Raw genomic sequence first — 23,351 nt, forward strand, 5'->3', positions numbered from 1 at the left:
CTCCAAAGTGTTTTGTTAAGGATATTTAATAGACTGCTAGTAGGAAGGCCTTTGTTAGCATCTTAGATTTAGGAAAGAAACAGGCCTAACTACTGGGCAGTTTCCATATAATAACTGTTGTCTTGAGCTCCAACTATGGATAATACAAAGGACATTAAGTTATCAGGCAATGATAAAGTGGAATAGATTTGAACTGGGAATGAAAACAAACAGCTAAAACCATACAAAAGCCCATAAACCACAAAGCCAGACCCAGATCTTATAAAGCTCTGTGAATGCAAAAGGCAATTATTGCAACTTTCTGGGTATCTAAGCATCCACACCCCAGAGGGTACCTCTGAATAGGCAGAGATGGGCCAGGAACCACTCAATGTCAATGTCAAGGTTTGTTTCTGTCTGGGTACAGCAAGGCTGGCCTTATCAACCAAAGCCGTCAGCCAGGAGCTGGGCTACCCTCAACCCCGGGCACGGTCCAGTTATTAAGGATTTGAAAGATAGCATCTAGACAGAACTTTATAATTTATAATGTGATGTGTAAAAAAAAAAAAAAAAAAAAGCTTTTTTCTCACTAAGGAAATGATGAATTGTATTATCAAGACTAATTAGAAAGACTTTTGAATCAAAAATAACTGGCTGCTATGACAACATTGAAGGTTTTGGATTACAAACTACAAACTACCTCTTCTGATGTATAAGCAAAATTTCTTAGGATCCCAGGCAAATCCTTATTTTACCAGAGACAGAAATGGACCCAGGAGATGTTGCATATTTGGTTTCTGGAAGAGCCAGGGTGAAGAGGAAGCTTTCCTAATGGGTCTAAGAGTATAGGCTTTCACACTTATTATATTACACACACATTCTTCACTCTAATTCCTAAGTCATCAAACTTCAGAATACTCCACGGTTCTTAAAGAGAAGCTTGACTTGGGAAAGAGTAACTTTTCACAAGTTTAGTAGCAAGCGTTTACCATGACTGAGAATTCCCATTTGATCCACCCAACATGGAACATCACAGGCTTTGAATCACTGACCCAAGCTTGCATCCAAGGAAATTCACCTCTGGAATTTGAGTTTCTGATCTAAAAACTCAGGGATGACAACATCCAGTCTGCTTCTCTTTTGAGAAAGCAAAGCCCGACTCCCAGGAGGCTGTCACCAGATGCCAGTTCTCTCCCTCCCTAGCGCCTGCTTCTCCTAACCTCTCCCCTGCTCAGCCTTGAGGTCTCCGGGCCGGTGTGTCCATGTAAATAACCTCGAGCATTGCCTCCTGTGCAATGGGCATCCCATGGAGGTCAGTACCCCGAGGAGGCACGCAGCCAACAGCACTGTCTCCACCGTCACTTCCCGGAGGAAGTTCTGCAGAGTCATGGCAGGATCAACTGCCAAAGGGCAGGGTGCCTTCAGAGAACGCCACCCACCCCCATGCCTCTTCTCCACCCCCTTCCTCAGCGCGGTACCCATCGGGAATGCAAGACAAGCTGTCCTGGCTTTAGGGGGAACCTATGGTGGTGCTGTCCCACTCACACTGGACATTATGAGAACTCATGAGCTAATGTCTGAAAAGGCCTATGACTTCCGGAGGGACAAAGGAGCCAAAAACTATAAACCACTGTTATAGTAAGAAACACAAACTCAGCTGCACTGGGACCTGCAAATTATAACCAACAGGCCTCTCAATCCGTTCCCTCATGACGGATTAAAAAAATTTCCAAGAAGTCCAGCGTGTTTAGATTGGCAAACCTGACGCCCTGGGACCCCCAGGTGAACGTCAAAGGGCTCGCGTGTACCTGGCACTTCTGACGGCTCTGATTAGTTCCTGGCTGGTGCTCAGACCCCAAATGCGACCAGTGGTTATTGAACAGAACACAGCCACCGGGGGAAATCCAACTTTCCTTCCAGATGAACCGGCCTGTTAATCAGAGGGTCTCAGTCTCGTCCCACACGCTCACACCCGCACCCAAGCTCTCCTGTCCCGAGCCCCTCCTCCTGCTTACATGGTTTGGAGTCCTTCTCTCTGTTCTCTGTATACTTGATCAGACCATCCAAGCACGCAAGCTGTTCCCCTAAAGTTCAAAGTACAGTGATTTGTACCTGGGAGCCACACATGTAGGGTTCCTTGTACCCAGCAGTTTGGGGGTCCCTATATGTCAATATTTGAGGACACTTGGCTGAACAAAGACACTCACATGAAATAGCCTGGGGTACACCAAAGCAAAACTACTTTCCTTAAAAAAGCCTCCTTGCGTCACCCAGGCTCTCTTCGGTGACAATGGAGGGAAATGTACTGAATTTAGTGCACTCTCTGCGGTAAGGAAGCAAAGGATCTCTCCGGGAAACATCAGCTGTTGCATTCTGCAACAGACCAGAGGTTGGAATGAACACCACAGTGGCTCAGAAAGAATCCCCCGAGTTCCATGCAGTAGCGCAGGGGGACCCAGGGCACTGCCAACGTTGAGACTCAGTCTCCCCACAGAGGAGCTGAACACAGAGTCTCCTAAGGTCTTGTCCCGGCTCCCATCATTACTGACTCAGCATGAATAGCTCAACTGGGAAAGACTGACTTCCTTCATTTCAGGGTAAGCAATCACGGGTCTGATTACAAAGAATGTGAAAAACCAAAAATGCCAGGCCACATAAAACTTTCCCAATGACACTTACTCAGACATAAAGGAACGCAGCTCTCTTTGTTCTGACCTCACCAGCCAAAAAAAAAAAAACAAATATATATATATATATATATACATAAAGGGAATAACCACACACAGCACAGAGGGAAATGCACAAAATCACAGGATCACCATCAGGAAAGGCATCGGGACACATGTGACCGTGTTCTCTGTTTACAACTACACACTTAGCTGCAAAATGGCACTGGCTGTTTTAACAAATGTATCTAGTTATGAAAGCAAAAAGGGATCTAAAATTAAAAATTAAGAAATCTATATAAAACCAACTATACTCTAATAAGAATTAAAGAAAAAGAAACTACAGTAAAAGAAAAATATGCATCACTCAACACTACCTCTTCAGTAATGTCTCTGTGCTTGTGGTTAAGAAAAAGTATTTTTGGAATAATAAAAATTCAGAAGCTTCCTCAAGCAGTTATCCACTAAACCACTTTAGTGGATAGTTACATATCCACACTATTTAATCAAAGACAGAGATGTTTATACATTTACGTTAGGGCTTCATGAATGTTTATTAGTTGAGAACTGATCAAACAAAAACAGCTAACATGTTACCAAAATGACACTGATATGTAAATTGAGAAGGCAAAATGACTTTGTCACTGAAAAAGAATTTTTAAAGAAAATAGCTAAATTACACTGGGGTTACTTCACCTAAATTGACTAAAATTAGCAGTCAGATTAGAATTTGGAACTATTTTCTGGAATAACTTTTTTCTAGTTTTTGCTCATTTTGGAAGCATTACTGAATTTAAAACCAAATGCATCAACTTTCAAACTACCACATTTTAATATTGTACAGCATCAACTCAAAAGGCCTAAACACCTTAAATTTACACTCTATCTTTAATCATGTCTCTCACTAGATAAGTAGGTAGGCAGGTAGATCTAAAAACTACGGAGTTCTCTTTAAATGACACAATTATGACATCCGAGTTTAGAAATTAAAACTGCTTACCAACTTTTCTTCTCCATTGTTTTTTCCACCAGTTTAACCAGCACTCTAGCATTCAGTTCATATGAAAGGGAGAGACAAACATTCGTTGTGACAGGGAAAACACACTAAGTACAACAAATATATTGCAAACAGATAAGAGGGGGGAAGTAGTTCAATATCCTGTGGCTAGGAAGACACAGCCTCAGCTTCCATCCAGAACTGCATTATATGATTAACCAGGCTGGGCTCTTCCAATCACAGCCTCCTGTTCTGACCTGTGCCCCTAGGATGCAAAGGTACTGGAAGAACAAGGAACGAGAGACCCTTCCCTGCTTCCCGTCACTGGCAAACTAGCTGGGTGAAAAAAATTCTCAGGAGCAATGCAACGAATAAAGCAAGCGCTCAAGGATTTCCCTGGCAGCCCAGTGGTTAAGACTTTGCCTTCCAATGCCAGGCAGGCTCAACCCCTGGTGGGCAGAGCTAAGAACCCACATAGCTTGCAAGGCCAGCAAGCCAAAAAACATAAAACAGAAGCAAAATTGTAACAAATTCAACAAAGACTTTAAATATGGTCCACATCAAAATTTAAAAAAAAAAATCTAAAAAAAAACAAGTGCTCACATAGGGCTGATAATTAACCATAAAAAGAATATAGAGACTACCATCTATGTTCAAAGGTGAACTATTTTCATGGTCTAGGAGAATCACAGAAGGATGGCTGAAGAGGTGAAACCTGACCATCCTTCTTGAGGATGAGTAGGATATGATTACTAGAATGTGATCAGGGGCTTCCCAGGTGGCGCTAGTGGTAAAGAACCCACCTGCCAATGCAGCAGACCTAAGAGATGCAGGTCTGATCCCTGGGTCAGGATGATCCCCTGGAGGAGGGCATGGCAACCCACTCCAGTCTTCTTGCCTGGAGAATCCCCATGGACAGAGGAGCCTGGTGGGCTACAGTCCACAGGGTCTCAAAGAATCGGACACGCCTGAAGCAACTGAGCACTCAGAATGTGATTAAAGAGAGAATAACTTAAACAAGAGGTACAAGACCTATTCAGAAGATGGTGTCTAGACAGAACAGCAGCAGGAGACAGCTAATCTCACGTCCTGCGGGGCCGTCGTGAGGCTGGGAGGAGAGAAGAGCTGGGGCAGGGCTGAGGTGGTGGGGGTCGAGGCGGGGGAGAGGGGAAGGGGCATCACACAGCCTGCCTCTTACAGTCATTACTGGTCTCAGTGCATCCAGGGGGCAACAAGTGTGTCTGACAGTCACTGGTGATAGTCGGATGGAAAATGAAGTTGAGGACAGGCGTTAGAGATGATGGGAAGTCATCAAAAATTTTTGAGCAGACATGGAGACAACAAAAATTTGAAATTTGATCAGGAAATAATCTGAATTTGTTGGGGGAGTGAGTAGAAGCAGGAAGTGGGATTGCTCTGTGCAGTGTTCAGTTCAAGCACTGCATAAAAATGGGCCAGCCAAGGGGTAATGTGGGGACTGACATCAAGTCAAGCTCCTGAGGGGCTGGGATTGCCCTAAAGGACACCTTTTTCTACTTGCATAATGTACAAGCTAGCAGCAGGAAATTCAGTTGGGGCATGAATCTAGAAGTCAGGAATAAGAACTAGGGTAGAACTAATAGAAATGAAACAAGGTAAGTGCAAGAGAAAGAACAGACAAATCTATCATAAGAGGTGGGAAACTAACTTGATGGCAGAGCACAGAGAGAGAGGAGGATTTAAGACTCAGGTCCTTTTTCATCCTAATGCTTAAGTTTGGCTGGTTGTTTTTTTTTAAAGGTCAGTTAAGGTTGGAAGTCATAAGTAAATGATATATACCAAAGCCTATTATTTTTTAATATATGTGTTTAGTTGCACCGGGTCTTAGCAGCAGCATGGGGACCTTAGTTCCCCAACCAGGGACGGAACCTGGGTCGCCTGCAGTGGAAGCATAGTCTTAACCAGTGGACCACCAGGGAAGTCCCCCTAAACCTATTATTTTAAATAAACCCTATAAAGATATATATTTATTTTCCAATCTTTTTCTGTAGTGTTGAGGCCTTCTGAGTCTATGTCCATTGACTGTAGTCTCCAGTGGTCTCTTGTAAAACGTCCTCCATGGCATCACTTTCCAGGTCTAATTTCTTCAAAGAAAGGTAAGGCTATAAAGACACCTGGGATGCAATGTGGGGTGGACTGCAGTATTCCTGACAAATGCTCACTACTCGTCTCTACGGGGTTGCTGAATTCAGGTGTATAGCTAAGAAGGTTTCACATCTGCCCTTTCTCTGCCACAGGGTAAGCAGTGTTTCAGAGGGCACAGCTCCATCACATGCACCCTGGACTGAGGACCAGGGCCACGTGGGCAGACCTCCCGCCTCACCTATAATGGCCCACCCACTGTGAGTGTGATTATTTGAGTCACTAAGATTCTCAGGTTTTACATAATCACAAGTTAATCTGCTTATGCTAAATAACTGACAATTTTAATGGGAACACTTATTTTATGCTCTCCCAAATCCTCTGGGATTCCCCGGTGGCTCAGTAGTAAAGACTCTGCCTGCCAAGCAGGGGACACAGGTTCAATCCCTGGGTCAGGAAGATCCCCTGGAGAAGGGAATGGCAATCCACTCCAGTATTCTTGCCTGGGAAATCTTATGGATAGAGAAGCCTGGCGGGTTCAGTCCACAGGGTCACAAAGAATGAGACATGACTGGTCAACTAAACAACAGCAAATCCTTTAGTTACTTCAGCTACTCCTAAATCAGCTGTAATCACTTTTAGAAATTTATTCTTATTAGGTGGTTTATAAAATAATCAAATGATTTTTCGTAGAAACAATTCTTTCTGCATACATTTTAAAAACATTATATTAACTATAAGAATAAGTAAAGATGGCATAAATAGGCTTGAAATAAACACAGCTGAGTCCAGATAAGCATAGACTGGTAAGAAGGGAAACTCAAGAGCCCACTTATAGGATGGCCCTCCAACTTGGCATTTCCTGTGTTATGGGCATCAGCTGATATATTTCACAAAGGAAAAGAGCGCCAGCTAACCCAGCCAATCTGGAGGTCACTAGGAGCTTAAAGAGTTTTTTTAAAGTTATGAGCCTAGACAGTTATAAGAATGAACAGTACTATCATGTTGCCAGGCTAAAAATCTAGTTGGTTTTTCAAAACCATATCCAACTACCATATTTATTCTGTCCCAAATGTACAGTCAGAAGTGCTTAAGTCATTTAAGAAAGCACAAAAATAACACTTCAAACCCACAACCAGACATAGAGTCAAGAGTACAAGGTCACATGTCATTCCAATAACCTACCTCTCAAAGATAGAAAAAACACAGAAGTTACTATTAAAAACTAAATTTGAGTTTCATACTTTAAAATTATATACTTCTTTTAAAGCTGTCGACAGAGATAAATGTTCCTCTCAAGCTTGCCCAGAAAAATCTGGGTGCTTCTATTTTAGGTAGCCAAATAGTAAATCTATCCATAATTTATCTCCTTTGAGAAATCTGGTAGCCTTTTCAATGAAAATATGAACTGTTATGTAGAAATCATGCTGATATATTTCAATAGACTACTGAGAGAAACACTATGTAAACACATATACAGACACCCCAAAGTGAGAACCATTTTAAATAACATATACTCACAGTTCAACCCCAACTCCTTCACCAATACCATGCATGGAAAACCTCCCTCGTCTGCATCTAGTAGGAGAACCTACACTTCTATATGCTTTTAATTCCAAAAAAAAACCACCCACATCTGGAGAAAAAAGGCAGTAATACCATATCTACCCAAATAGTTCTGCCCCCAGGCACTACTGGGATAGCCACCCACTCAAGTCTTATTTTAGCTGACATGGGCTCTTGGGTGGGGGGGTGGGAAGGAATCCAAATCGAAACTTTGGGGGGGAGCATTAATTTGTAAAATATGAGGGGAACTCATAAAAATTTTGACTGAACCCTGACTAAATCAGTGTTTCCACTATGGTTTGTTTTTGCTTTTTTTTTTTTAAACTGTGAAATGAGCAGCCATGAGGGCAAGATTACAGAATGGTTTAGTCTGAGCATCAATTAAATTTACTACAGGGTTAACCAGACACAACTTTTACACCTGAGAGAATGAATGCTTTGCTATATGAGATTGAGTTAGAGCTGAGGAAGAGTTGGACAAATAAATGAACTTGATTCCAGGAAGAGAATAAAGCCAGCCAAGGCCTAAATCCTAGAAAACCTGGACACCAAGGGACCGGGGGAGGTGAGGATAAGACTAGAGCAAAGGTCACCACAGCCACACTCGTGGGCTCTGTGTGAGGGTCAACGGTGTGCAGGATGGGGGGTGTGGAGGAAGGAGAGAGAACAAGCGTGTCATCAGATCTAGAATCCACCTGTTAGGAGTTGAACTGTGTCTTCACCCCAATGCCAAATTCACATGCTGAGGCCCTAACCCCTAGCACCTCTGAGTATGGGACAGGGGATCTTTCTCCATCCAGGGATCGAACCTGCATCTCCTGCATTGCAAGTGGATTCTTTACCTCTCTTCACCATATTTTATCCCTGGGTCGAGAAGATCCCTGGAGAAGGAAATGAGAACCCACTCCAGTATTCTTGCCTAGAAAATTCCAAGGACAGAGAAGCCTGGCAGGCTGCAGTTCATGGGGTTGCAAAACAAGTCAGACACGACTGAGGGACTCAACAACAACAACACTTGGAGACAGGGCCTTTAAACAGGCGATTAAGTTAAAATGAAGCTGTTAGGGTGGACCCTAACCCAACATGACTGGTGTCCTCATAATGTAACAGGAACACAGCCAGCATAGACTGAGGGATGCCTCTACAAGGTCCAGTGGGAAGGCGGTCATCTGTAAGTCAAGAACAGAGGCCTCAAAGAAACCAAACCTGCCGACTCCTTGATCTTGGACTTCCAGCCTGCAGAACTGTGAGAAAATGTATTTCTGCTGTGTACCACACCCAGTCATAGTATTTTGTCAGAGCAGTGCATGCAGATTAATACGACATTCTATAACCCCTTATAAGACTGCCTACTTCTCTCTCCCCCCACAGCCAAGCTTTCTGATGCACCCGACCTTTGACCTTGACCTTTGCCATCCTTCCTAGGCATCCAGAGCTCACTCAGCACATGCCCCTGAAACATCTTCAAGTACAATGTCACCACCTGTTTGCTGCCCACCGCACTTCTTCCTAAAACCTGTCTCCAGCCCTGGCTTCCCTCTGGCCACTTCTTCCTGGCTGTCCACTTCCCACCCCAACCACTCCTCCTTCTCCTCAGCAGCTTCTTCTCCTTTGTCCACTTGTCACAAAATAATGCCTCCCAGACTTCTATCACCCACCTTCTCCCTTCCTCCCTCCTCACTCTAAGTGACCCTCACAACATCCACAGCTTCGATCACACCTAGACGCTGACGGTCCCTCCATCCAGACCTCAGTCCCTGGCCTGTCCCTGAGCCCTAGTGTCTGCGCTTCGTGGATCTGTTAAATCCCACTCTCTGTCTGGAGGCCCCGCATCCCAAATGAAACCCACCACTTTCAGCCTATCTGTGCCAACCATTCACAACGTCACACAGGCTAGAAACTCAGGAGTCATCCCAGACCCCCACTTCCCCAGCCCTCTCCACCCAGTCACTACATCCCCCCACTGATTAAAGAAGGATGCAGCAGAACACTCACCACGATCACTGACCCAAGCAGCACATTCTCAACAGCCACCATCAGCAGATCACCCACAATACAGAAAAGGCTCAACGTACAAAAATGTTCATCATAGAATCATTATTTTACAGGAGTAAAGTGGTAGAAGCAACCCAAATGCCCAATAAACAGGAGGTGCTTCAGAAAATGGTTGTACTCAACAGAATACACAACTATAAAATTTATTTCAAACCCTGTAGTAACAGAGAAAATACGTGAACACTATGATTAAATCATTCCAAAACAAACACACAGAAAGCTTGAAAAGGAATATTCAGAAATGGTCATAGTTGATATTTTACAGTCAGCTGGCTCAAGAAGTGTCTTCTTTTAGTTTCTTTTCCTAAACTTTCTATAATGTTCTTAAGGTGATTTTTTTTTTTTTAGTACAAAATATCCAAAAGTGAGTGTTTGTTAGTAGTCTTGGACCTTCTGAGTTGCCTGGTTTCAGGATAAATGGGAATTTTACTACAGAACTCCCTTCAGCTACCACGCTACCTTCATGTTACATCTGTTGCAACATCCAACGCAAACTCCCACGAAATCATGTTTCCTTCTAAATCCCATTATACTTGTAGCCCTCAGCGTGAGATCCTAAAAATTGATTCTTTCAAGAAATCTAACTGGACACATTAACAGCTGCATGACTGCGGAACTGGGCTCCCAGCATCTGCTGTGGTTATTAACTGTTCTAGGAAGAGAAGATCAACACACAGGCGCGGCTGCCAGCAGGGCAAATGCAGAGCTGGAGTAGAATCACAGAAGGTGAAGCCCCGAGGTACCAAGTGTCCGACAGGGCTGCTGACTAACAGGTCAGTAAGGGGCATTTTTCCATGCAAGGGGAGAAGCTGTCAACACTTTCATCCCAAAGTCCATGAGATACGAAACAGTTTCCTGTCGCATTTTACCTACATTTTCCTGTTTCTTTTTAAAATTATCAACAAATGGCAAACATTAAGGTTGGGCTGACAGTTTGACCACTATTTCTCAAACAACTCATGCCATCCCCTTGGCATGCATCAGCTAAATCCAACAAATTTCTCTTCCTCGATGTACTGGTGTAGATGAAGTGAAACAGACAAGCTATAAGATCTCGTCCATGCCTGGTGGGTCAGTGATAATACAGACCTTTCAGAACTGCTGCCTTACTCAATAGTCGTATATATGTTGTTGCCTTTTTAAAGAATTCCTCTGATAAATCCCTTTGAAAAGTAAATACTAAATCCCAGTTATGTGTGTTAGTGGTTCAGTCACATCTGACTCTCTGTGACCCCATGGACTGTAGCCCACCAGGTTCCTCTGTTCATGGAATTCTCCAGGCAAGAATACTGGAATAGGTAGCCATTCCCTTCACTAAGGAAATCTTCTCAAACCAGGGATGGAACCCAGGTCTCCTGCATTGGCAGGAGGATTCCTTACACCCAATCTATCAATCTAGATTTTACCATAAGTAAACTAGACGTCCTTATACCAGAGAAAGAACACACATAAATATTTATGTTGTTCAAATCAGACATTGTGGTTGAAGATGAAAAACATTACAAACTGTGGAATAAAGTATAGGAAGGCATCCCTTTATTTAAATCCCCTCAACTAGATTTTATATTTGACTGTCAAACATCACTGAAATTAGCAATATTTCTCAAGTAAATACCAGGCAACATTGCTGTCACATTCCTTTGAAATTCTCACTAGTATCATTTTGAGATATTTACAGCATGCCACTGCTTAAAAATAAATTCCTGTAGATAAAATAAACTTAGCAGAAAGCCCATTTCTCCATTCACAATTACTTGAGAAGGGACATATAAAAGGAAAACTGGAAAGCTCGCTGAAGTTTTTTAAAAAGTAATTAAAATCAACGGGCTTTTGAGGAAATGTGTCAAATTTGGCCAAGTTCTATTTCTAAAGATGTATTTTGGCAATTTTCCAGAAAATTTTATTTTCTTAGGCTCCAAAATCACTGCGGATAGACTACAGCCACAAAATTAAAAGACACCTGCTCCTTGGAAGGAAAGCTGTGACAAACCTAGACAGCATTAAAAAGCAGAGACATCACTTTGCCAACAAAAGTCCATATAGTCAAAGCTATGGTTTTTCCAGTAGTCATGTACAGATGTGAGAGTTGGGCCATAAAGAAAGCTAAGCACCCGAGAAGTGATGCTTTTAAATTGCAATGCTGGAGAAGACTCTTCAGAGTTCCTTGGACAGCAAGGATATCAAACCAGTCAATCCTAAAGGAAATCAACCCTTAATATTCACTGGAAGGACTGATGCTAAAACTGAAACTCCAGTACTTTGGCCACCTGACACAAAGAGCAGACTCATTGGAAAAGACCCTGATGCTGGGAAAGATTGAGGGCAGGAGGAGAAGGGGGCACAGAGTATGAGATGGTTGGGTGGCATCACTGACTAAATGGACGAGTTTGAGCAAACACCGAGAGACAGTGAAGGGCAAGGAAGCCTGGCGTGCTGCAGTCCATGGGATCACAAAGAGTCAGGCGCGACTTAGCTAGTGAACAACAACAATTTTCCATTGTTCTTTAAGCTTGGAAAACTTTAAAAATTCTGACACATAACAAGAAAGTGGCCATGCCGACAACCCTAAACAAAATAAGAAAAGAGGAGAAATTCAACTTCAACATTCCCTCAATTTTCCAAGTCCCCCAAGATTCTCAGTACTTTGATTTAGGAAATCAAAGACCACCCCCAGCAACCCACTCTAGTACTCTTACCTGGAGAATCCCATGGACAGAGGAGCCTGGCGAGCTATGGTCCATGGAGTCACAAAGAGTCAGACACAACTGAAGTGACTTAGCACACAGAACACAGACCACTCCCCCAGCCTTTAGTGAGCTAGGAAGTTAATTAATTCTAGATATGAGTAAATAAAAGGCAACTTAATTTAGATTTCTGAGGGTGAAAGTTACATTTATTTTTATGATTAAAAATAATAAAATTTAGTCTTTACTTTGAATTGTAGAAATGTGTGCATCATTTCCATGAGACAAGCAAGTAAAGGAGAAAGATGGGGTACTGAAAGAAGCAGTTCTCAAAGGGAGGGGAATACGAGGAAACCAAAAAGAGTAGCAGATGGCCAGAGGCCCACTCAGGGAGTGCAGCAAGAGACAAAATGGGAAAATGACGACAGAAAAAGAAACACTCAAAGACAGAAGAGCCTCACAAGAACCCACATCCCCGTCTTCTAACTTTCAGGAATACTTCTGCTGAAGACTTATTAAATACGGTGTGCTCCTGCAACTATAAGCATACATGGGAAACTCCCCCACCTGTGAACTGCAATCAAAACAGACAGACCCCAGGCATCCCACCCTCTTCTGCCCTACTTGAGGGAATCATTGGGCAATAGCAGCCTGATCTTTCTTATAAGATTTTTGTGTATTATTATCAGTTCAGAGCTAACATAACCAGATTACAGAAAACATGGAAAATAAATAGGGTTGTAAAGTAAGCCATCCCAACCTACTAAATTAACATGATCACTGTGAACACTTTGGTTTCTTTGTCATCTTTCTTCCTATACATTTTTCAGAGGAGTATCTAGAGACCTATAGCATATCATATATTATATGCACCGCTTAGAGTCAAACAAATCTGAATAGCTAGTGGGAGAAAGCGAAGAAGAACCCCAGAAATCCATTTTCAGGAAAGACTGAGGAGTAGCAACTAACATTTATACCAAGCACTTGCTCTGTGCCTGACAGTATTCTATACGCATTTTGACTTATTGAATTCTCAATACAACCCAAGGAAGAAGGCTCTGCTATTATCCAAATGTTGCAGATAGAAAACGGAGGCAGAGACAGATTAAGCTATGTGCCCCAGGATGTGGACAGGGGCTGCTAAGCAGAAGAGTCAGGTTTCAAACCCAGTACTTTCCCCAAAGCAAAGTCTATAAAAATTGAACCACACTGCCTCTCGCTGAATGAGGGTCATCACTACCTGAGGGAGAACCAAACCTTAACACACTTGGCCCAGATACAAAGCCTCAAAGACCAAAGAGCTGTGACTTAAGTGTGTATTCTGAGGTGGAATCAAGTGTGCATGACTCAGATCAGTGTCCCCCACCCCCACCCCACCCTGTCACAGGAGCACCCTCTGCATGTCTAGAGAAGGGGCCAGAGGGAAATGGGAGAGAGAGACCCTAGACCCTGGAACAGCCAAAGATGGCCCTGCTCAAGAGCCCTCCCAGGAGGAGACAGAGGGCTTCTCCAGACCGCAGAGCAAACCTCAGTCCAACAGGGCAGAGCCCAGGACGCTGGTGTGCCCAGCAGCCATCAGGAACCAGGGCAGCGGCCGCGCTCCAGGGGTGGACCAGGGGCTGGCGGTGGGCAGTGGCCCCATTCAGGTCCGCCACACAGGCCGCGCTCTCTTTACCTGGGGAGCCTCGTTTGAGAAGGAAGGGGAACACACTGACCAAATTTTTATGTCATCGTAACTTAAACACTATCATATACCGCTGTGATGATGAGGGCGTGTGAGTCGCTCGGTGGTGTCCAACTCCTCGCAACCCCATGGGGCCTCCCAGGCTCCTCCATCCATGGAATTCTCCAGGAAAGAGAACTCCAATACTGGGGTGGATTGCCATGCCTTCCTCCAGGGGATCTTCCTGATGACTTACTATGATGATGACTTACTGAGAAGTCAAACTTTTTAAATCATTGATGACTAACATTTCCATCAATCGATCATTAAAGCAGGACTGCACCTCAGGGCTTCTGGACCCACCTTCACTGCCTGGAAAACTCCACCATCCTTCTCTTCCTGGGGAGGCCCATCAGGCAACTGCGTGAACGCCTGCTTTCTAAGGCAGGCCTTCCCTCTGCCTCCAAGCCCAAGTCTCCCCTCCCCATCTTTCTTATTCTCAGTGTCCTGTCCTTCCCCTTCATAGCGAATATCACAATTCATAAACATGTCATAAACATCTGTGTTCACTTCCGCAGTGTCTCTCCCCTCACATTCCATGAGAACAGAAACATGCCCGCTCTGCTCACTGTTACTCGGCACCTAATACCGTGCCGAGGACATACTAGGCAACCAGACATTTGATGCCTGAATACACGAATGCATTAAACAACCAATAATCACCCTTTCCCCTTACTTCTGAAAGTGACATACAGACTTTTTAAATTGAAGTGAGTTATGACATTTCCATGACAGGCTGTTAGTTATTTCACACTTTAAATAGAAAAGCCACCAGACTCCAGGCTCCCAGAGCAAACACTAGTTGTAAAGTGAACTTGGTCAAGAACTCATCAATAAACAAACACAAAATTGATCCCATTCCTGTATACCAGCGACACCAATCAGGAACGTGTTAAATGATTCCACTCACAATGCCCACAAAAACCATAAAGCACCTTGGCACCAATCTAAGAGAAGTTGTGAAAAAGTTTTACACATAAAATTACAAAAGTTACTTAGGTCTTCTAAGTCCTCTCACTGAAAGACATAAAGACCTAATCAATACAGAGGTATATTAGGTTGCAGATGGGAAGCCATGAGACCCTAAAGATATCAATTCTCCCTAAACTTTTATTATGAATGTAATTCCAATAACACAAAATAAAAAAATAAATAAATAAACAAGCCGCACGCTTGGAGAACATATATGCAAGTTAACCTGTGCGGAGGGAGAGAGAAGAATGCAACATGCATTTGACGTCAACTGACACAAAGACAGAACACGGCATTTGGTGTGAATTCCAGTAATTTAACTATTATGGGTGTGCAATATTGCTTCCAATACTCTGACTGTTTCAAATGTTTTCTGTGCTTAAGCTGTGAAACAGTCAATGCTGCCAGCTCAGGAAAACTGGTGCAGGTGTGACAGGTGGAGAGCGACTTCCAGGAAAAAGGAGAGATCCAGGAGAGCAAGGTAGAGAAGCAAAAGGAGCATCTGAGCAAGAACCAAGGAACACAAGGTCATGGAAAGCCAGACAGTGACAGATCTAGAAACTCCAGCAGTGCTACCTACAAAGTGATCCTGCCACAAAGGGGGACACTGGTCACATAAGCTGGGACATGTGCACACCCCTTCTTCCTCTTGGAGATCCACAGTGCACAGTCACAAATAAAAGCCCACGATAAGGCTTTCTGCAAAGAGGAAACTGTTTTAAGTTTATTTAAAGAAACTTATTCAAAATGTTGTTTAACCAACACTTACTTGGCCAAGGAACTCTTTTTTACACTCACATCTACTAACTTTTCATGGAACAACGCCCTTTGGGAAATGTTGCATTCTGGTAACCCAGACTTTTAAAGGCCTGAACCAGAATAGAGACTTAGGGATTTGAAAATAAAAGGAACACTCAACCAGACAGTGTAACTGAGTGGACGGATGTAAAAGTCACAGAAAATAGAGAAGTCAGTGATGCTTCCAAAATCCAAAGTCAAGATGACTAGAAGAATGCTGTTAGTGCAGACATAGGAACAACTACTTAGGTAATGGGCCCTAAGGTCGGATTTTGATGGATCTGGAGAGAGAGTAAGATACTCCCTGGAAAGAAAACTGAGCAAGGAGTTCAAAGACTTGGGAGTCCAGTGACAGATGTATCCCTGGGTAACTTTTTGAGCCTGGGCAGTTCTCAGATACATGGAAGGGGTTATGAGGGTGGCCTGAAGGCCCTTTCAACTTTACCACTCTACCATTCCAAAAACTAAATATCTGAAGTCAAAACACCAAGAAAGTCAAGTTCTGCCTTTAAAGAAGGTATGAAATGTTTACAACACAGGATACAAATAAACAATTCAAGAATCTGAATATATGAATTTAGGTACAGGGATGAGAGGTTTTTAAGAGATTATATACAATGATGGGTGCTAAAGAGATTGTCCCAAGATCTATAAAAGCTATACAGTCCCCTCTTTCACTGTCACAAAATACTTAGTGTTCTGCTACGGCAGAACGCAAATTCCTGAGTCTGACCCAATGTGGTGGTTCATATATTTTTATGAATGTCTCTTAACACCCTGAAGATTTCAAGCAAGTGAGAACTTTTTGCTAGATGGCTCACCACATTAGGAGTAAATCAAAACTGTGGTCAGCATATTACAACTGTAATTAGACTGCATAAGGGCTGCCAAAAAAAAAAAAAGCCAAGCAAACTGGCCTAAGCCCTATGTTCATAAAAATTAAACTTTTCCTAAAAGCTGTCCCTGTCTAAAGACAGGGACTTTGTAAAATGAATAAAAAGAGTGATGATCCTTTTGAAGCACTTTCAAGGGAGAAAATGATCAGCTAGGAACTGGGCTTATTTGCAATCTGAACACTGCAAACAGTGCTTCAGAGTCTATTAATATAAAGTTTATAAGAAATAAGCACCAGGGTAAGAGAGGGAAGGTGTACACTGGCAAAGGTCAGTAGGGCCAGCGGGAATTTTTCAACCAAGGTTTTTGGTTTGTTTTTTTCTCTTCTGGTGGAAGTGTGCAGAAAATGTTTTCATGAAGCCAATGAAAATGAGCAGTAAACTAATATGCACACACACAATAACGAAACCAATAATGAATAACCTGCTCCATTCCATTGTCCTTTCAATGCAGTTTTCTAAAGTCTCTTCAGGGAAGTGAATTTTTTTTCTTAACAAGTTTTAAAACTTGTAAGGTACAATTCTGAATCATATCTTCATTTTAACACAGCAAAATGAAGCCATCTGTGTAATTTCAAGGCATCTTGAGTCCATGCAGGACTGATCAGAAGTCTCTGGAAATCAGAGACCTGGTGTCCTCCTGGCCCCTCCAAGTTATCTACGAAAGCCAGGCACCTGGTGTTTGTAAAGCTCCATGTTGTGGTTTATCTGATAAGCAAAGGAAGAATATCCATTTTCACTTACCTCTAGACTTTAACTTCAAAAACTGCCTATCTTGGACGAGAATGCATTTCATACCAATTCTTTTCTTCCTTTCTTTGTCCAAAGTCTTAACGCCCAAAGTTCCAGCTCTGCAATGGCACTCCCACAGTTTACCCACATGCATGAGACCCTGAGCTCCAACTGGATGCCCAGCAGCATAACTGTGCCCACAAAGACTGGAGGCCAGAGATCAGACAAAGCCCCGGAAAACTCCCAGAAGGTCAGTGAACTCCCACAGGGAAGGCGGTGATCAGGAGAGGATGAGAAAGGTCACTGGGCACGGGGCTCCTCGTTTGTTTCACCAAGTCTCCCTCACTTAAGAGAAGAGAACAATGCAGGAGAGCCAAGCACAAGACACAGGGGAAAAAGGAGAAACGCAGAAGCATTTCAACCAACTCTCCCAGCACTAGTCCAGTCAAGGACACAGGAGCCCTGACTCCAGGGGACAAAGGAAGCAGTCTAGGAGAGACAGAGACTGTCAGGGTGGGCTCGCTCTCTAAATCCATAAAACTCACTCCTCAAGGCTTCCAAAAGCACTCACCAAGAGGAAGCGAGCGAAGCACACAGTCTTGGGTTTGATCTCTACTAGCCCGGGCCGGTTCCTCAACCCCCCATTTACAAATACCTCCTACTAAAGAACAATGAGTAATAAATGAATCAGGCTATGGAGAATACAGGATGCAGCCTGACATGGTACTTAGCATGAATGTCATGTAGCAAAATATATTACGATTCTTCGGTGACTTGGCATTTCCAGTTCACAATGCAAACAGGCCTGAAGTCTATGAACAGCCTCAGTGGGGCTGAACACAAGATGAGGAATGGTGGAATGCTGGCAGGGAAGAAAGCAGGAGGGACTTTGCTGGACAGCAGGACCAACCATGGAATTCAACACCCTCTCCCATGGGATGGCACTTTATACATCCTCGGGGTCTAAAAAAGGACACAGTCCTCTCTCCTCAGGCAGCAAATTCACAAGAAAGAAGCTCCTTAACCTCTCAACCAGTCCAGCCTTCAGAGGCAGGTGTTCAGAGACTCAGCCCTCTGGCACCATCAGAACAAAACCAAGGCTGAGGCGCTGTGCTTGGGTCCTCCCGCTCACACTTTTGTTTGTTTCCAGCTTTTGTCTCAGCAGCAAGTGTTGGCGTGGCCTTGGTCACCACGGCTGTCACAGTCATTTTCTGCATCACCAACATCCACTCTCTGGGTGCACTGAGCTGCCCTGTACATCCTCTGATACACAATAGACTTCCTTTGCTATTTTTTAATGCACAGCCCTACATCAGCTGTGTACTTAATAAGATACGAATTGATGAAGACACTGGCAACTGCAAAGAAACCTCTGACTGGTTATAAGAGCATCCTTCATCCCTCTTAGCTGGTATGGAAGGTGCTCCCAGTTAGCACTCAGCAACCCACATGTGTGCATCCCCTCTAAACATCCAATGGATGGGAAAGTAATGGCCTCAGGAGACAAAACTTACTGCACTTATACTACAGTCTCTGAAGACCCCAAATGATGTCCTAGCTTGAAATAATTAAACCAGTAAAGGTAGAACTTTCAGTCTTCAAAGTGTTATCTTAGGAACAACAACAACAAAAAGAAACCAATATTGAATTTTCCACTTGCCCAGGAGCATTCTGAGAAGTCAATAAGCAACTAATGATGCCCAGTGTTTTGAATCCACTCCACTCCTGCACTCGGAGGTCTCCTAGGTCAAGGTCAGGTGCCTCCAGTCCAGCACCACACTCCACTCCCCACCCCAAGGATAGATACCACTTCCATTCCCCTCTCAGGTCAATGCCTGAGCTTCCCTTCCCTTCCCCTGTGGGGACAGGATGAGCACAGAAATCCTGTGGAATGTGTGTTCCCACAGAGCTCAGAAATGTGATGATCTCAGAGGATATTGTAAAGAAAGACCCTTGACACTTCCCTAAGGAAGAATGTCTTCTGTAAAAGGCGACTGCCAGGACAAAAAGCAAGTGCTGGGAAAATCTACGGCCTGCTGCTGTGTATGACTCCAATTCTGATGTCCCACTTCCTCTTTAGAATCACATTCCTTCCATCCTTATTCCTCTTCTAAAAAGACACGCTGGCATTAGGTCTCAGTAAAGAAGCAAAGTGCAGTGTTCTAATAAAGGCTGGAAGAAAGACGGGCTAAAATAGATTTCAATAAATATCAAGTGACTATATGATCTACTCCATTCCACTACCTTTAAATGTTCCCCCTGCCAAAAAACAACACATCTATTTTTACACATGTGCAGCCTAACTTTTTCATTTATTTCATTCACTTAAAATTTATTAACACAGGCCATCAAACAGCAAAGCTTTTTAACAATACAGTTTGAAGAGTTGTCACTAATCTAGCCTTTCAAACCTATCTCACAGCGGTTTCTGAAAGAATCAATGGTGGTAAGATGGTGGTAAGAATCACATGGTAAGAATCAATGGTGGTAAGATCACATGAAAGTGATATGAAATCTGAAAATGGCTAAACAAATACATACTTGGGCTTCCCGATGGTGTAGCAGGTAAGGAATCCACCTGCAATGCAAGAGACACAGGAGACTTGGGTTTGATCCCTGGGTCGGGAAGATCCCCTGGAGGAGGACATGACAACCTGTTTCAGTATCCTTGCCTAAAAAAATCCCATGGACAGAGGACCCTGATAGACCACAGCCCAAAGGGTCACAAAGAGTTGGACACTGAGAGACTAAGCACAATCAAATAGATAATCAAGTTGCTGTCATTCCCAGTATTAAAAGAAAATCATACCATACACTGTGGACCTTGGAATCAGAGATTAGAATTCAAGTCTCACCTCCACCACTTACTAGATACCCACACACCTAAGCAAGTTACCAAACTCCCTAGGCCTCAGTTTCAAAAGTTAGGATGGAGATAATATCCACTTAAGTTGTGAGAATTAATAGAATAATGTATATAAAACCCTTTTCACATAGTAAATACTAAATGATAGCATAAAATCAAAGTGTCCATTGAAAATAGTAGAAGGGGGCTTCCCTGGTGGTCCAGTGGTTAATAATCTGCCTTGCAGAGGACACTAGTAAGATCTCTGGTCAAGGTAGATCCCATTTATCACAGCGCAACTAAGCCCGTGCACCATAACTACCCAGCCTGCGCTGCAGGGCCCTGGAGCCTCAACTACTGGAGCCCACGCACCTCATGCCTCTGCTCCACAAAAGCAGCCGCCGCAATGATAAGCCCATGCACTACAACAAAGTGTAGTCCCTGCTCTCCGCAACTAAAGAAAAGCCCACTCAGCAATGAAGACCCAGCACAACCAAAAAATGAGAAATAGAAGAAGTCAGAGGAACAATAGAAGAATCTCGCCCAAAAGGAGAACAAATATTAAAAACATAGATCCTACACTCTGAGGATTCCCTTCTTGGCCAGATACCACTCCCACCCACCCCCACTCCTTCCCACTGACGTCAGAAGCTCCTCATTGCTTTGCATAGCTGTGCAGCAATCAGGGAGAGTCTGTCTTTAACTCCAGGGTTGACAAAGTGATGATTCATCCCATCCCATGGAGAGGGTGCAGCCTGTAACCAGCCTCATCATACAGTGGGGAATCCATCGAATGGCCTGTGGCCAGAGACCAGCTATTTAAGAGCATCCCCCATCCATGTCTTCGGTAGCAGTGACAGTCTTACACTTTGCATTTTGTTAATGTATATTCCAAAGAGTACTTGGGAGGAATCCAATTGTGCTCTATTTTACAAAACAATTCACAACATAAACAAAAAGCCCAAAATGGCAAGACAACAGTAAGGAAGGCAGTCTCCCTCTGCTGCTGCCCATGGCACCATGTTTTGCCAGGCAGTGTGTTAGTTATAACGACTAACAGCTTGGCGGTTGGACAGCATCCCACTTCAGCTGCACATCATAATCGCTCCTAAGGACAAATCCCACTGCTTTTCAGCCTGGCCTAAAAATCTGACCACATCCTAGTAGCTGGTACAGCTCTTTTCCATTACCACTGAGTGGGCAGGAAACATTTTTCTCCCCCGGAGTAAGTTTCTCATCCCCCGTCTAAGGTTAAGAGACTTTCAAACTTGATCGTCTTCAAATGAACAGCCAATGGGGTACTTAACCCGAGCCCAAAGCAGCAGCTTTGCGTCATTTCCCAGCCCTGCCTGCAGCCAGACAACTATAACTAAATGTCTCCTAAGCTATCCCCACAGTAATTCTAACCTTCAGTACAACTTTGGGATCCTTCCACCACGGTCCCATAGGCACAAACCATGAATGCCTGGAAATGTCAGCCTCCTCCCTAAATGGTTTCGCTTGGAATACTCCATTCAAAAAACACTCATCATTCAATCCCCCCAGAGGTCAGCCAATCCTCTTGGGCCTCTTGATTCCAATCTAGGAAAGGGTCACTTAACATATACCCAACACCTTACATTCAATTCTACCTCCCCTAAAAAAAGATTCCTGTTCACCATAGCTAACTGTTCTCTCTCTTAGTCCAGATGACCCACATCATGGCAGTGAAAGCCCAGAAGTCATGACTCCTCAACTCGAAACCCAAACAGTGGTGTCTATAATGTGTTTTCTGGGAAAGACTGTAAAGGGTTTTTCAATCTGGTGTTATCTAATCTGATTCATGTATTTAGCAATGTCTAATTTTCTGATGGTTTCCCTTCTCAAATATTTCTGGAAATTTGTTATACTATATTACAATGGAGAAAATTGTGTCAAAATCAATGCTATAAAATTTGCTCCCTACCCATTCAAGTCAATACCTACTAGCTACAAACACGGATCCACCGGCACATATATACACACAAATACTCTGGTTTACAGCGCGGGAAAAAGTCTTCTTCCATTCTAATTAAGAAGATTTGATTTCAACAAACTCACACTGAGAACGCCTAGATCTCAAAGAAGTACACAACTTGTTGCAGCAATAAACGCTCGGCCGCAGTCTGAACAAAGCATTACAAATAAGCTCCAGAAACCCACACAGCAAGCCCTTGGACAAAATGCGGGGTGTCTGTAATCAACTCCCCACTGCTCTCTCATCACCCACCCCCCCAACCCTCTTCCCCGCCCCAGCAAGAACCCTCCAGGACTCCCGCTCCTAAACGGGCTTCCATTCCCGCCCCGCCCCCTCCCCTTCCGTCTCCAGGACCGAGAATCAATCCCATCCCAGGGCAGGAAACGAGACCCAGGGCAGCCCCCTCCGCTGCGGCGGAACAAAGGAGCAGAGCGCAGCTGCACGCGCAGGACGCCCCATCGAGCCCCGGCCCTTTCTCCGCAGCCGCCGGGGCACGCCGCACCTGAACCCCACTCCCCAGGACGCCCTATTGTTCTCTCTCGGCTTTCCTTCCCGGAGGAGGCCACCCCGCCTCCTTCTATAGAACCAGGGGGCCAGGAAACAGCTGTGCACCAGGGGGATGGAGGGGGTGTGGGTGAACGCCAGGAAGACCTGGATTCCACTTTGCCCACAGGTACGAGGGGGATGGGGCAAACTGAGAGCAACTTAGCTTAGCGCCCTCTACTCTCCCACCGCCCCCGAAGCAACTGCGGAGTCGCGACCACCCTGCGCGACCTCCGGCGTGCGCGGCTCTCGCCGCATCGCCGCTCGGCCCGGGAGTGGAGACCGCAGAGCCCGCTGCCCCGCGCCCCACGGGTTGCGTCGGGACCACGGGGACCGCGGGCACAAAGGACCGAGCGGGCAGGGCAGGGGGAAGAGGGAAAGCGCTCGCGCTACCTCGCCGAGCGCCACTCTGCCTCCTCGTCGTCCTCCCTCTCCGGCGCGCTCCTGGACGCTGGACCTCCGCGAGGCTACGGGGCTCCCACGCGGCTACTCGGCGGACGCTGCTAGCGGCTGCTGCCCGGCGACTGCCGGCCCCTGCGCCCGCGCTCCCACACCGCCTCCGAGCGCCGCGGCCGGGGCTCCCCTGCGCGCCCGTTTGCAGAGTGCGCGGCCGCTGCGGAGTGCGGCGCTGCGGCGGGAGGCGCCCGGCCACTCCCTTCTCCCCCAGGCGGGCGGAGGGGCCGGCCGAGGGGCGGGGGCGGCGACCTCGCAGCCTGGGATTCGCCCCTCGGCGCGCCGGCAGACCCGGGAGCCGCCGCCTCCCAGCCGACTCACCTCCGGC

General features: G+C 44.8%; 1 protein-coding gene across 2 annotated transcripts in view; it reads right to left on the reverse strand.

The window, feature by feature from the left end:
- The window catches only part of MYO1B (myosin IB), a 188,322-nt gene extending 165,226 nt beyond the window's left edge, over nucleotides 1-23,096 (reverse strand). Inside the window, exon 1 of one of the 2 annotated variants that reach the window (XM_043910537.1) lies at nucleotides 22,964-23,096. The gene's annotated coding sequence lies outside the window, so the exon portion shown is untranslated. Of the gene's footprint in view, nucleotides 1-3,645; nucleotides 3,785-22,963 lie in introns of those variants that run through there. The other variant, XM_043910538.1, reaches the window with a different exon arrangement.
- Between the last annotated feature and the right edge of the window lie 255 nt (nucleotides 23,097-23,351).

Source organism: Cervus elaphus, chromosome 8 (assembly GCF_910594005.1).
Source record: "Cervus elaphus chromosome 8, mCerEla1.1, whole genome shotgun sequence".
Classification (NCBI taxonomy): domain Eukaryota; kingdom Metazoa; phylum Chordata; class Mammalia; order Artiodactyla; family Cervidae; genus Cervus; species Cervus elaphus.